At 33.7% G+C, this 15,683-nt stretch overlaps 1 protein-coding gene and 1 pseudogene across 1 annotated transcript in view; one reads left to right on the forward strand and one right to left on the reverse strand.

The window, feature by feature from the left end:
• CSMD3 (CUB and Sushi multiple domains 3) overlaps positions 1–15,683 on the forward strand; it is a 1,016,080-nt gene that overhangs the window by 685,386 nt on the left and 315,011 nt on the right. The window lies entirely within an intron of this gene.
• Positions 3,077–3,194, reverse strand: LOC112483670 (annotated as a pseudogene).

Genomic DNA, 15,683 nt, shown 5'->3' on the forward strand with positions numbered 1-15,683 from the left:
GAGAATATCTTCTACCATTAAGTGGGTTTTCTTTTCATGTCGTTGATGGTTTTCTTTGCTGTGCAAAACTATTTAGTTTGGTGTAGTCCTATTGTTTATTTTTTCTTTTGTTTCCCTTGCTAAGGAGGCATATCCAAAAAAGCATTAAAAAGAGCAATCTCAAAGAGTTTATTGCCAGTGCTTTCTTCAAGAAGTTTTATAGTTTTGGGTCTTACATTTAAGTCTTTAATCCATTTTGAGTTTATTCTTGTATGTGGTGTAAGAAAGTTGTCTAGTTTCATTATTTTGTATGTATCTGTTCAGTTTTTCCAACATTGTTGAATAGACTGACTTTACCCCATTGCATATTTTTGCCTCCTTTGTCACAGATTAATTGACCATATAAGCATGGGTTTATTTCATGGCTCTCTATTCTGTCCCATTGATCTATGTGTCTGTTTTTATGCCAGTAGCATGCTGTTTTGATTACTATAGCCTTGCAATATAGTTTGATATCAGGTAGTGTGATACCTTCAACTTTGCCCTTCTTTCTTAAGATTACTTTGACTATTTTTTTTTTTTGTGATTCCATATAAATTTTAGGATTATTTGTCTAGTTCTGTGAAAAATGCCATTGGTATTTTGATAGTGATTTCATCGATTCTGTAGATTGCTTTCGGTAGTATGGATATTTCAACAATGTTAATTAATCCTATCTATGAGTACAGTATATCCTTCCATTGATTTGTGTCTTCTTCAATTTCTTTCTTCATGTTTTATAGCTTTCTGAGTACAGGCCTTTATTTCTTTAAGTTTATTCCTAGTCATTTTGTTCTTTTTGATGCAATTTTAAGTGGGATTGTTTTCTTAATTTCTCTTTCTGATAGTTCATTATTGGTGTATAAAAATGCATCCATCTTCTGAATATTAAATTTGTATCCTATTACTTTACTGCACTCATATATAATTTTTGGCAGAATCTTTAGGGCTCTATATCAGGGGTCCCCAATCCCCCATGGCCTCTTAGGAACCAGGCCACACAGCAAGAGGTGAGGAACAGACAAGTGAGCAAAGCTTTATCTGTATTTGCAGACACTTCCCAGCATTTGCCTCACTGCCTCAGCTCCACTTCAGATCAGGCACTAGATTCTCTAGGAACCCTGGTACTTGGTGTCAAAAGGTTGGGAACCACTGCTCTATATATAGTTATCATGCAATCTACAAATAACTATTTTACCACTTTCTTTACAATTTGAATGCCTTTTCTTTTCCTTGTCTGATTTCTGTGTCTAGGATTTCTAGTACTATGTTCAATAAAATGGAGTAAGTGAACATTCTTGTCTGTTCCCAATCTTAAAGAAAAAGCATTCAGCTTTTTTATCATTGAGTATGATGTTCGCTGTGGGTTTACCATATATGACTTTATTATGATGAAGTATGTTCCCTTTATCACCACTTTGCTGAGAGGTTTTTCTTTTTCAATCATAAGTAGATATTGGATTTTATCAAATGCTTTTGCTGCGCATATTCATATGACCATATGATTTTTATCCTTCATTTTGTTTATGTGGTTATCACATTAATTTATAGCTATTGAACCAATCTTACATCCCATGAATAAATCCCACTTGATCATGGTGTATGATCTTTTTAATGCCTTGCTGAATTCAATTTCCTAAAATTTTTATTGAGAATATTTACATCTCTGTTTACCAGGGATATTGGACTATAATTCTCTTTTTGTAGTGTCTTTGTCTGGTTTTGGTATCAGGATAATACTGGCCTCATAAAATGAGCCTACTCCATATTCAATTTTTTGAGAAAGATATGTTTTAATTCTTTTTTGAATAGTTGGTAAAATTTACCTGTGAAGCCACTTAGTCTAGGATTTCTGTTTGTTGGGAGTTTTTTGATTACTGATTCGATTTTGTTAGTAGTAATCAATCTGTTCAGATATTCTGTTTCTTCCTAATTCAGTTTTGCGAGATTATATGAATCTAGGAATTCATCCCTTTTTTCCAGGTTGTCCAATGTGTTAGCTTGTAGTTGTAATATTTTCTTATAACTCTTTGTGTTTCTCTGGTGTCATTTATCATGTCTCCTCTTTCATTTCTGATTTTACTTATTTAAGCCCTCTTTTTCTTTGGCGAGTCTTGATAAAGGTTTACAAATTTGCTTATTTTCTCAAAGAATAAGCTCTCGATTTCATTGACCTTTTCAATTGTTTGTTGGTTGGTTGGTTTTAGTCTCTAATGTATTTTTACTCTGATCTTTATTATTTCCTTTCATCTACTCACTTTAGGCCTTGTTTGTTCTTCTTTTACACCTTCTTTAGGTGTAAGGTTAGACTGGTTATTTGAGACTTTTCCTGTTTTTTTTTGACGTAGACCTGTATTGCTATGAATTTCCCTCTCAGAACTGTTTTAGCTGTTTTTCATAGATTTTTTTTTGAGGGGGGAGGGAGTCATTGTATTTTCATTTTCATTTGTCGCAAGGTATCTTTTGATTTCCTTCATGATGTTATTGTTAACCCATTTATTTTTTAGTAACATGTTATTTAGCCTTCATATGTTTATGTGTTTTTTAGTGTTGTTTTTATACTTGATTTCTAATTTCATATGATTGTGATCAAAGAAGATTCTTGATAGGATTTTAGTCTTAAGTTTATGGAGATTTGTTTTGTGACCTAATGTTCTATTCTGGAAAATATTTCATATGCACTTGAAAAGAATGTATAGTCTGCTACTTTAGGGTGAAGTGTTCTAAATATATCTATAATCCATATGGTCTAATGTGACATTTAAGGTCACTGTTTCCTTGTTGATTTTCTATCTAGGTGATTTGCCCATTGATGTCAGTGCGGTGTTAAAATCCTCTACTATTATTGTATTACAATTGATCTATTTCTGTCAATATTTGCTTTATATATTTAGGTGCTCTTATGTTGGGCCATAGATATTTAGAAGAATAATATCCTCTTGTTGGCTTTATCACTTTATCATTATGCAATGCCTGTGTCTCTTGTTACAGCTTTTGTTTTAAAGTCTATTTTGTCTAAGTATTTCTACCCCAGCTTTTTTTTTTTTTTTTTTTTTAGCACCTACAGCACCCGGTATTCCTAGGTGGTCTTCCATCTAAGGACTAACCTGGCCTGACCCTGCTTAGCTTCGAGATTAGACAAGATCGGGTGCGTTCAGGGTAGCATGGCTGTAGACACTTTTTTTTCCATTTTCATGAAATATTTTTCCACCTGTTTACTTTTAGTCTGTGTGTGTTTTTCTTTGTGAAATGTGTCTCATATGCAACATATATATGAGTCTTATTTTTTTAATCCATTCACATTTTAATCCTTGTGTCTTTTGATTGGAGCATTTAATTCATTTATATTTAAAGTAATTATTGATAGGTTTGTAGTTATTGCTATTTTATTAACTGTTTTCAGATTGTTTTTATAGTTGTTCTCTGTTGCGTTCCTATTCTCTTGCTCTCTTCTATGTTGCTGACTTTCTGTAGTGCTATATCTGTATTTCTTACTCTTTATTTCTCAAAGATTTTTGGTTTGTGATGAAAATGTGCTTCATATACAACAAGCTATATGTATAGCAGCCTATTTTAAGTAGATAGTTGCTTAAGTTTGAAGATATTCTAAAATCACTAAAAGTTTTACTTATCCTCTCTCCATGTTATGGTTTTGTCATTTTTTATCTCTCTTAAGTACGTGTATGTTTGTGTCTGTCCCTTAATTTATTGTCATAATTACACATGATCTTTCTATTTTAGCCTTTTAACTATTATACTAGCATTATTACTGGTTGATGCCCTGCTTTCGCTAAGTGTCCGCCTTTGTCAGTGAGATATTTTCTTCCTAATATTTTTTATTCTTATTTTGACCATTCCATTTCTACTTAAAGAAGGCTTTTTAACATTTCTTATAATATTGGTTTAGTGATGATGAACTCTTTTAGGGTTTTCATTTCTGGGAAACTGTCTCTCCTTCAATTCTAGACAATGGCCTTGCTCAGTAGACTAATCTTGGTCGTAGTTTTATTTATTTATTTTTCTCTCTCTCTCTTTCATCACTTTGAATATTTTGTGCCAGTCCCTCTGGCCTGCAACGTTTCATTGAAAAATCAGCTAACAGTCTTATGGGAGCTCCCTTATAGGTAACTAACTGCTTTTCTCTTGCTATTTTTAAGATTCTCTCTTCATCTTTAACTTTTGGCATTTTAATTTTGATATGTTTTATCTTTTTGGGATTTATCTTGCTTGAAACTCTCTGCACTTCCTGGACTTATACATCTTATTTCCTTTACCAGGTTAGGGAAGTTTTCAGTCATTATTTTTCAAATAGGTTTTCAATCCCTTTCTCTCTCTTTTTTTTCTTCTGGAATCCGTATTATGTTGGTACACTTAATGTTTTCCCCATGGAAAACATTTCTCATTTTAATATTTTTCCTTTTTACTCTTCTGATTGAATGTTTCTCTCGACCTTTCCAGATCATTGATTTAACCCTCTGCTTCATTGTATCTGTTGTTGATTCCCTCTAGAGTATTCTTCAGTTCCGTTATTGTATGCTTTAGTTCTGATTGATTCTTTTTCACAATTTCTATCTCCTTCTTTAATGTTTTCTATTTCTTTGTTGAAGTTCTTACTTAGTTCTTCTAGTCTTCTCCCAAATTCATTGAGCATCCTTGTAACTAGTATTTTAAACTTATTATGTTAGATTGCTTGTCTTCATTTCTTTTGATTCTTTTTCCGTAGTTCTATTTTTTTTTTTTTTTCATTTGGGACATTTTTCTTTTTCTCCTCATTTTGGCTGGCTCTCTGTGTTGGTTCCTATGAATTAGGTAGATCTGCAATGTCTCCTGGTAGTAACACAGTGGCCTTATATAGAGGTGTTCTGTGGGACCCAGTGACACAAGTCTCCCTGGTCACCTGAGCTGGGTGATCCAGGGTTTCCTTTGTTGTGTGTGCCCTCCTATTGTAGTTGGGCCTTGTTGCTTCTGGCATATCAGTAGGTGGTGTTTATTCTAGGCCGACTGGCTGTGATGGCTGGCTGCAGCTACCGTGGATGAGCCATTGGGCAGAGTTGGAGCTAGAGTCACCGGTGCCAGCCAAGTCAGCCCTTCATGTGTATCATTTGTGGATCTGATTGGGCGGGGCTCTGTTGCAGTGTGAAGTTAGCCACCTGGTGTGTCGGCTCTAGAGTCTCTAGGTAAGGACTCTGATTCAGGACAAGGTCAGCCACCACTTGTATCCGGCTTGGGGAGCTGCAAAGTGATCTGCAGTTGGTTGCCACTTGGGCTTGGAGGTGTTCGAGAGACACTATGCTGTGATCTGAGGTGGGCCACCACTTGTGTTGGGCTTAGATACTTTGTTGTGCATTATGATGCAAACCGAGTTTAGTTGCATATTATTCCGGGCTTGTGGCTGCTTAGATGGAGCTACGTGATAGGCCAAGATTGGTCACTGCTTATGCCAGGTTTGGGGATTCCCACTGGGAGTTATAGTGCAAGTTGAGAATGGTCGTTCTTTGTGTTCAGCTTGGGGCAACTAGATAGGAGCTACAAAGCACGCCAAGGCCAGCTGCTTCTTGTGTGGGATTTGTGGATGTTTTAGAGAGTCTGTAGTGTGAGCTGAGGGCGCCTTCTACTTGTGTGGGATTTATGGACCTTTGAGAAAGTCTATAACACAAGCCTAAGGTCGGATCCACTTGCAAGAGATTTTCAGATTTTAGGGAAAGTCTGCAGCATAAGCTGAGGCAGGCCACTTGTGTGGAATAGCTGTGGAAGGGCCCTGGCAGGCAAAGTTGGGTGGAATGGGATCTCAGGGAATCACCATGGTGAGGCAAGTGGTGTTAGTCAGATTAATGGAGATCACAGATGTGGCACCCACCTGCACAGGGCCTGCTAGGTGTGAGGAGAGTTCAGCAAAGGAACAATAGTGCCTGCCAATGCTCCCTTCCCTGGAGGGAATTGCTCTGATACCTGACCCTCCATTCCTCACCCTGAAGTTAGTCAATTTGTTTCCTCCTCATATGTTCCTGGCACTCTTTTTTTAGAAGCTGCTGCCCATGCACTGGAGCTTAGAGTGAGTGAGTTTGTGAGTGAGTTTGTGTGCAAGAGGGTCCTTTAAGAGCAGCACCTTCATCTTTTTTAGTTCTTTATCTCTTTCAGAAGCAACCTCTGTTGTTTTTCACAGCCACATGTTATGGGGACTCATCTTTCTGACAGTGGTGCCCTGAGCTGAGGAGCCTGGTGTGGGGCTAGGTAGCCTTGCTTCTCAGAGAGAACCTCCACAGCTGAGAAACTCTAGAGGAAAGCAGAATCTATTACAGGCTTTACTTTTGACAAATTTATGATATGAATGTTATATTAGTGATTAACCAAGAAGTTGGTGACAAAATTAGTGGTTCTGAGGGAAGTTCCAAGAAGATGGAGATTTGTGTGGGTTGCAGCTGTCGTGGAAGACTTTTGGAAGAAATAAGACATTATATATAATTTCCAAACTAGAACATGTCGAAATGTCATTTGAACTAGGAAAATGTCAAGATGTCCAACATAGGAACATAATATTCTTAATTTTGTCTCCAGGAACTTTTTGGCTGGGTTAACAAATAATATTCAGCAAAGCTCCTAATATTTACTTTAAACAATGACTTGCTTAACATTCATAAACTGTGTTAAAACTAAAACTTAAAGATTATACAGAGTGGTCACATTTTATTCAAGTGTTATGTTCTTGAAGATATCACAATTCAAATTCTTTTATATTACGCATACAATCCCTACAGTAATTAAAACTAGGGAAAAGCATTCTTAAAAATTATTAATCTATAATTATAGTGATTATAGACTTTTTACTTTAATGTAAAAAATTCAGCATTATTTATAATATTTTGTAGACTGCTTTAAAAAATTCAGCATTATTTATAATATTTTGTAGACTGCTCTCAAATTAACAGTAAAATATATCATGGTAGTTAGCCATTTTTATTGTGTTTTATCACATCTTCCGTTGTATAGTTTTCTTTTTATTTTTCTTGACATTAGTGTCACCACCACTTTATGAGCACTGGATGCTTAGAATAAATTTTTATGAGATAATAAAATGTATAAATTATAACTACAGTGACTATCAAAATAAAAGCAAGTAATTATGACCACCCTTGCTTCACCAGAGACCATTCTCAACTCAGCCAGAATGATTCTTTAAAGATATACATCCTAGAACCCGTATATATTTATCCCTTTGATAGTCCTTTCATCAGAATATGAGTAGAGGACAGAACAGAGCAGAACATAGTACAGCTGGATTGGAATGAGGAAGAGGGAGAAGAGGATGAGGTGAAGACAGATAAGAGATTATATCATGTAGGGCTTTGTGGTCATTCAGTGATTATGGTTTTACTCAGAATGAGATGGAAAGCCTTGAAAAGGTTCTGATCAAAGGATTGTCAAAGGGACAAACATATAGGGATTTTAGGATGTCTGTCTGTAGGGATCATTCAGGCTCTGAGTTGAGAATAGATTCTGGGGGAGGAATAGTAGAAACAGAAGGAGCAATGAGTTTGCTATCACAGTAATTAAGGCACACTTGCTGCACTGGTCTCCTTGCTGTTTCCCCAAAGGCCAAACATATTCTCACCTGCATTTTGCTATTCCTGCCACTTGCAATGCTTTCCCTAAATACCTGTATGCTTGCTTCTTTACCTCCTTCAGATCTCTGCTCAAATCAGATTTCTCAGTGGCCATCCTCATTGAATCCTTTTCCTGTCGCTCTCATCTAATTTGTTTTTTCTTCTTAGCACTTATGACCATCTGGCCTATTGTTTAATTAACTTACTTTTCTATATTTGTTTATTGTTTATCCCTCAGAGGAATAAATGAAAATAAAGATTTTCATCTCTCCTATTTTTTTTTTCATGGCTGAATCTCTAGTACAAAGAAAAATGTCTAGTGTTTAGTAGACACTTAATAAATATTTATGAGATGAATGAATGAATGAATGACTGTCATTATAATCACTCCATTGTATTTCTCAAATAAAAACATAGTATTCCAAAGGATGGTATGTGTTTCCAGTTCAAACAATGGAGGAAGGTCATGTAACATCAAAATAAAGTTTACAACCAGTTTGGTCCACAGCTTTGAATTTATAGGATTCTTTATATTTTAATTGAAATTTCTACGTAAATTTAAAAATGCTATTTAAAGTGAGGAATTACTAATGTTTGAATTAAGATGTTTCAAATTTGTATAAATTAAATTTATATAAATGAAAATCCATGTACATGATCTACAAGATAGTTTCCTTTTGTTTTCTAGAGCACTTATTTCATAAAGAAATTTAAGCAAGGTACAAAGCTACAGAATGAAAACAAAAACCTCCATCATGATAGTAAAAATAGTAGAGAAGATAGAAGCAAGGAAAGAAAAACAGCATAGTAAATGTTGATAAAAAATAATAAGTCACTTTTAGATGACAATATGCTGGAAGAACACTCATACCATGAGTACAGACCATTTTCTTTCAGTCAGTTTAGAACTCGTGAACTTTATAGATTAAATTTTTGTTCAGTGTTTATAGTCAAACTGTCTAAAAATTACAGTGCAGAATCACAATATGTTTGTCTCTCTTTTACAAATTTTCTTTCAAAGGAATGCTTATTACCAATTCTGCTCATAACTCATTTGCTTAAGGATCAGTAGTGTTATGGAAAAGCAGGAAGAGCTAGTTGTTACTCTCCAGTTAGTGCTGTCATATATAATCTCCTGGCATGTTACCCCATACTGCAGTCTCTCCCTTACATTATTAAGATTTCTTAGTTATACTCTGTTAGAATACTATATAGTGAACGTACAGCTACAGTACAGGGTGAATGATCTTCAAGGAATCTTCAACCCATCCACTGATCCTGGGAAACTGATGTGTTGAAGTCCAGGGAAGTGAAATGGAATAGTTTCTTGTTCAAATTTACGCAAGCCTTAGTTCCCTTAAAATAAAAGTTCCAGTGTTTATGTATCTGTTATACTTTATTGATAATACCTCTTAAGAACACAAGGAGCATAAGAGATAAGATATTTCTTAAGAAAACCAAAGATATTGTACAATTGTTTCAGCAGATTGCGCTTCATGCTTTCAAGACATGATTAAGCTTCACTTTCTCTGTGAGCTTTCCTCAACTTCCATGGGTGGAATCGGTTATCTCATTCATAGTGCTCCCATCAAAGTGGTGCCTAACTTTTTTACAGCACTTAGTACATCACATAGCATTTATCATTTACCTGTTTATTTCACTCTTTTCTACTCCCAGCAAATACCAGAGTCCTTGCTGTGTACTGAATTTCTATGAACCAATCATATGTTTAAATGTAACATTTTAATTCTAGATAAATATTTTTGATGTTTAGACTTCTGTCTCTTAAGGGAAATTTGAATTTCTTATGTTTTGTATTGACAACTTATCTATTCTGTATGCAGTTTTGTTGTCCAATAGACACAAGAAGGAACATTTGAATTTAATTTTATTATCTAGAATCTGTAATGGGAGTATAAAATGACTCAACATGTGTTGTTTGAATCAACAAACGCCACACTAGTACAATGATTCATATCTAGTTTGAATGGAAAAACTGTCTGCAAAGCCAATAGTCTGTTAAGGATCGTGCCTTGGAACAAAACATACAGCTGGCACTATCAATACTTAGCTATTTTGCTTCTGATGTTTTTGTTTTTTTTTAATTTTGTGTGTGTGGTGTGTGTGTGTAAAATTTTCAGTGCCTGTTCCAAATTGGTCTATTCTTTTCTGAAGATGTTTTGTCTGTCTCTTTGTACTGTAAATATAAAGAAGACAATAAATGATTAGTACATTAAAGTAGCAGAACCCAAGATGGATCATTTCCTTGGATTAATTTGGTACATTCCATAGAATGTAAACACCCCCCTGCTTCTTATAAGGAATACTTAGATAGGTATTAGCAACCAGAAGGTGTACCTGCTGGCATGTTCATGGTCTAGGGTTGGTATTCTAGCTCCTTATTTTTGTATTCACAGATGTAAAGTCAATGTTATCTGCATTATGAGTGGCATTCCTCAATCACTCTATCTCCATGAAACCTTAGAAGTTGGGCTAAAATTTCCAATTTTTAGAAGTTATTTAGAATTATTAAATTGTTATGTTGATTTTGTTTCTCTTGATATATTTAATTTGCAAAGAAGTTTCAATCCATAGTAAATCTTCTGACATCTTAAAAGTTCATCTAAAATGACATATTTTTCTAAGAATTAGTTATAGATTGCGTTACAGTAAGCTAGTATAATTACTGAATGCTTAGCATGGTGAATTTTAATACAGTTTGAGGAGGAAAGCATAAAGTTTTTCCCTGATTTGTAATTATGACATTTTATACATTGGCCAAAGAGAAGACCACCATGGGAGGCTCAGTAGACTTTCAGGGCCTGAAGTCCACTCCCTTACACCTCCAGAGAGTGGCAAAGAGATGTGAATCAGATTATGCTCAGGTGATGTGATGGCAATTAGACCTAGGAACTTTACTCATTAGTGTTTTTTTCAGCTTTTGTTTTGTTTTGTTTTGTTTTGTTTTGTTTGATGACGGGTGAGCTGGGGGGATCTATTTTATGATTTCTACAGAATTGAAAAGTCACAAGTCAAAATGTCATCTAGCCACTTATTTATTGATTGATCCAACCATATTATATAATTGTTCTTTATTACCAGAAAGGAGGGAAGAAATGGTTAAATCAGAGACAACTTGGATTTCAAACAACTGTGAAAATCTCATATGGATTAAAGCCATTTCAAACGTGATGGTGGGAATTAGGGAAATATAAGAGAATTGAGATTATATGTCACCCAAGGGCAGCTAGTTTAAAAGGCCGAAACATTCCTTTATTTTTTACTGAGGCTCGTTTATATGTTTAAGTGTGAGAAACAGGCTACCTCTCTGCTTATAAAGGCCTAAATTTGCAGTTTAGAGCAGGATCAACATACCATGCCAGAAACTCTTATGATAAATGCCAAGCTTAATTATGATTATATTTATGGAGATAAGCCTTGGAAACCATTCTTAAGGATTTCTGAACTTTTAAAATATTTACTAAAAGAGAAATTGGTAACCCTCCCCACCCCTCCTTTACATTCACCTAATAAAAGGAAAAACTTTATCTAAATGAAAAGTTGCATATTACAATTTGAAAAAGTTAATTATATTGGTTTGGGAGGATGTAAATGAGAGTAAATGACCGATCTTCAGCTGAAAATAATTTCTATTTTATGTGTGCAATGAAATGTGAATCAATAATACTACTTAAATAACTAGATTTGCTTAATGTAGGTTTTATTTCCCATAAAGTATCTGTGTGTATGTTTTTTGTTTTAACCAATACTTTAATTCAGCTAACATACTCCTTATACATTCATTATATTATAAGCTTCTCTCTTTAAGTGTGCTTTTATGTTTTAAAAATTTTGCTTACTATAACATTTGGATCATTTAATTAAATATTAGGGATTCCTGAATATCATAGAAAACACTCTAATATTTAAGAAACTATGTTTGCCTTATTTCCTTTCTTACCTTTCCATTAAAACATTACTAAGACAGTGCTCATTTACTGAAAATGTGCAAAGACGCTGTCTGCTTCCTTTTCCTACTCTCCTTTTTCCCCCTGTCCCAGTAGAGAACTTAATTAATTTTATGCTTAATCTGAGACTAAGGTATTGCATTTTAATCTTTGCGTAGGAAATGTATTTTAAACATCCCTGATATCTATGGTTTAAGACTGGTTAGCTTACTCAGCCACTCCTATCTTCAAATTCTTCTTTAGAAACAGGCTGACTTCACCAAAGTGCAAATAAAGTGCTTAGTATTGTAAGCACTTAAATACTACTAACTGTTGATGTTGCTTATTTCTCTTTCATATGTGGAGCTTTTCATATAACATGCAGAGTAATTAAATTCTATTAGATGAAAGAATTATATTTTGTTTTCGTTTTCTACAATTATTAATTTCCATAATTTTATTCCAAGGATAGCTAATTTCTTCTTAGTATCCCTCCTGTCTTGCTATTGAATTAATAGTATTTATTGGGCTTTTACAGGATCTAGAAAAGTATGTTTAAATCTTGGGATATGAGAAATATTATTAGATGTTGCCTTACTCTCATTATACTTATGACTACAATTTGGTTCTCTTCATTGAAGTAGCTCACTAGGAAATATAAAAATGTTCCTGTTACATAATGGACTATTTTCTTTAGTATTATAACAATTTATGAAACTATATTCAAAAGGGGTAGGAGTATTTATATACCAACATGTTTTGACACAACATCAAATAATTTTTATACTACTATTATTTTACCACTTGAGTTAAATGTAGTCAAAGGGTAACATATATGCTCTAAAAATCTTACTATGAGCCAATAACTATCTTGGCCCATTCTGCAATCTTCAAAAAATAATGAAAACAAAATAATATATTCTAAGCATGACCATATTTCTTTCAGAGATTTTAAATAATGAGTTATTGATATGAACATTACTGTATAATTTGTTGCTATATTCTTGTAGTACCGTTAGTCATATATATGTTGTTCCATAGTAGTCATCATAGTGTATGTATAATTTAAATCTATGCCTTCACTTACAACATTTAAAATCACACAGATTTTCACGAGAAACTTCCTTATTAGTCTAGTTTTAGGATATTAGACTATTAGATCTTCAGAATCAGGGCTGGCTTTTGAAAATTCTACTTAGCCTCCATCTCTATACTATTATAAACACCTTCAGATCTTTTAAAATTCACAAATAACCTAAACAAACAAACCACGAATGTCAACAAAAAGCTCTTTAAACCTCTGTCACTCCTTGCTATCCTTGTATCTTTCTACATTCCTTTGCAGCCAGTATCATTAAAAATATTGGTTGTCTTCCTTTCTTCCCAACCTCTTATGATCCAAAGCAGTTAACTCTTATTATTCATCTTAATTGAACTTTCTGATATTTAACACTACTGACAATTCTTTTCTTGAAACTAATTCTTCTGTACTCTTCCATGATATTTTCTTTGAATGTTCCTTTTTTTCTCACACTTAAATTCTGATGCTCCATGGATTCTGTTTGCTTTTCTTCTCTGTCCATATATGTTCACTGGTTAAATCCTTCATCTGTGGCTTGAAATATCCCACAACTACTAATATGTCTAGCTGCTTAGGTGGACTTCTCCACCTGATATCCAACAGACATCCTAAATTCAGCAGGTACAGAAATAAATTCATCAACATACTCAAAGCCACTCCTCTTCACGTCTTCTCTACCTTTCCTCTATTCCCCTGACCCATATTCAACTAATCTCCAAGTCCTATAACGTTTACTTTCAATCTAACTCTCTCTATATTACTTTAATGCAAGCTCTCACAATCTCCTGTTTGACATACTACAATAATCTTCTCTAGGTTTTCCCCCTCTAGGAAACCAGGGCTATAATCCATTCCCCATAGAGCCTCCCTGTTGGGTTTCTCAAATCCGATCATCTTTTTCTCTTCTTAAAACTTTTCAATTGGTCTTCAGTGCCTGCATGATAAAGTCTGAATTTCTTAGAATAGCATTTGAACTACTGGTTCTCCTAACCATGTCAGTCTAGTTTCCCCATTCATGCTTTTCATTCTAGCAGTTTCCTCTGCTTGGATTTTCTTCTTTGTACATTTTGATTACCCTTGAAACCACTTCTTTGATTCAGATAAAGGATAACCTATCCCATGAAGTCTTCCCTGACATTATTTTACTATTCCTTTAAAATGTATCTGTTCCTCATTTTTGCAATCCCAGGTTATTGCACAAAATCTCAGGTATCACACTACAGATTACATATTAGTGCACACATCAGTCTCCATGTTTCTCTCTCTTCTAGACTATATATTACATGAGAACAAGAACTTTATCCTCAAGAACTAAAATAGTACCTGGTATATCCATAGGTATTGTCATTAATATTATTTTAATGAGGCAATAAATTTAGCACAGTAGACCCTCAACAGCTATTTATGGAAGGAAGAAAGCATGACAGGACAATTTCAAGTTACAGGAAATTTTTCATGCTTTTTGACAGAGAATTGCATATTTGATTAAAAAACGTTTTGAACTTATGCTCTCCAATTATGACTGCAATTCATAGAAGAATAATTCTGCATGGCAATTGTCATTACTATGATTCTTCATGGTAAAAAATTAAATATAGAAAATCCATTAAAATTAATTTTTAAGGAGAAAAATACATTCCTAATTAAATCTTTCCAGTGAAAAAAAAATTAGGGAACTCTTGATTTGTAAGTAATTTTAGCAGGCATTAGTTTGCACTTGGATGCATGCATGCATTGTATTTAGAAAGGCTGGAAAGAGAAAGCCAGTTAAGAATCGGTGTCATCTAACAACAAAGGAAAGAAAAAACAAGGCTTTAACAAGTAATACTTATTTTTAGTAATGGCATAAAGAAATTACTATACCTCTCTATTTTTAGTAATGGCATAAAGAAATTACTATACCTCTCTATCCTCTAATTTCCAACCACTTGTGCAAATCTAAGCATTATTCAATTACCTAATTGAGAAAAAAAAATTGACAAAAAAGTTTTAAAGAACAGTGTGTTATAAACACTGCCAAGTCATAAAAGCATATTAGGTCTCCTAAATATTTTCAGTCTTAACACATTTATCGTATTTCATAAATTTTTAGATAATTCTTTCAAAAAATTTTAACATCTCTGAAATTGATATCTCACAATCAGTGACTATCATAGGCTACTGACATTTTTGGTTTCTTAAAGACACATAACGATATCTCTTACAATCAGTGGTGTCTTAATTCGATAAATTACAGTAGAAATTAGCTAAGAAACAACAACAACAACAACAAAATTAAGTAACTTCACATATATGATAAAAAGATGATTGATTTGGGTTGGACAGTTTAAATGCACATCTCCTATATGAATACAATCATATATTACCATTATTTTCCTACAAGTAATAATTAAACTTATGGAAAATATATTTTTATTTAACACTACACCTTACTTGACTTCGCATACCATATGTTTAGGTTTGAAAACTTTCTAAGTTTTTTGAATAATCCAAGTCAAGTTTATTTTAACCGTTTTTATAAAACAATTTAAAAATAATCTGTGGTGCTATCAAAATAGCATCAAAAAAGAGATTCTGCAATACAAATTCTTAAAAATGATTGCAAACTTCACTGATCGTAGACATTTTTCAAATTTTCTAGCCAAATTACTGAAAAGCATTTTACCAGTTTATCTGAATATATATGCCTGTATGTAAACAATAGATGCTACCAGATTCTCTTACCCTAGTAATGGAGATTAATGATGCATGGGCTGGCCTATTTTTCAGTAAGTAAGAAAAAATCGATTTCCGTGATATCCTGGCTCTTGTGCATTCCTCACTGTAGCAGTGACTCTTATCACCAGATTCCAGTCCACGTATTTCTCCTGTTCCAATCCAACTAAAGCCACATTTATGAACATATTATTTTCAACTGAGCAAAGAGTTTCATGTTGTAATCAAAATATATTTCTTAATCTGCTTGTTGAAATAAAATATTTTATATGAACAGGATTTGTTTTTCACAAAATAAGAGCATCATAACAAACAGTGCGT

This window comes from Pteropus alecto, unplaced genomic scaffold (genome assembly GCF_000325575.1).
Source record: "Pteropus alecto unplaced genomic scaffold, ASM32557v1 scaffold164, whole genome shotgun sequence".
Lineage (NCBI taxonomy): Eukaryota > Metazoa > Chordata > Mammalia > Chiroptera > Pteropodidae > Pteropus > Pteropus alecto.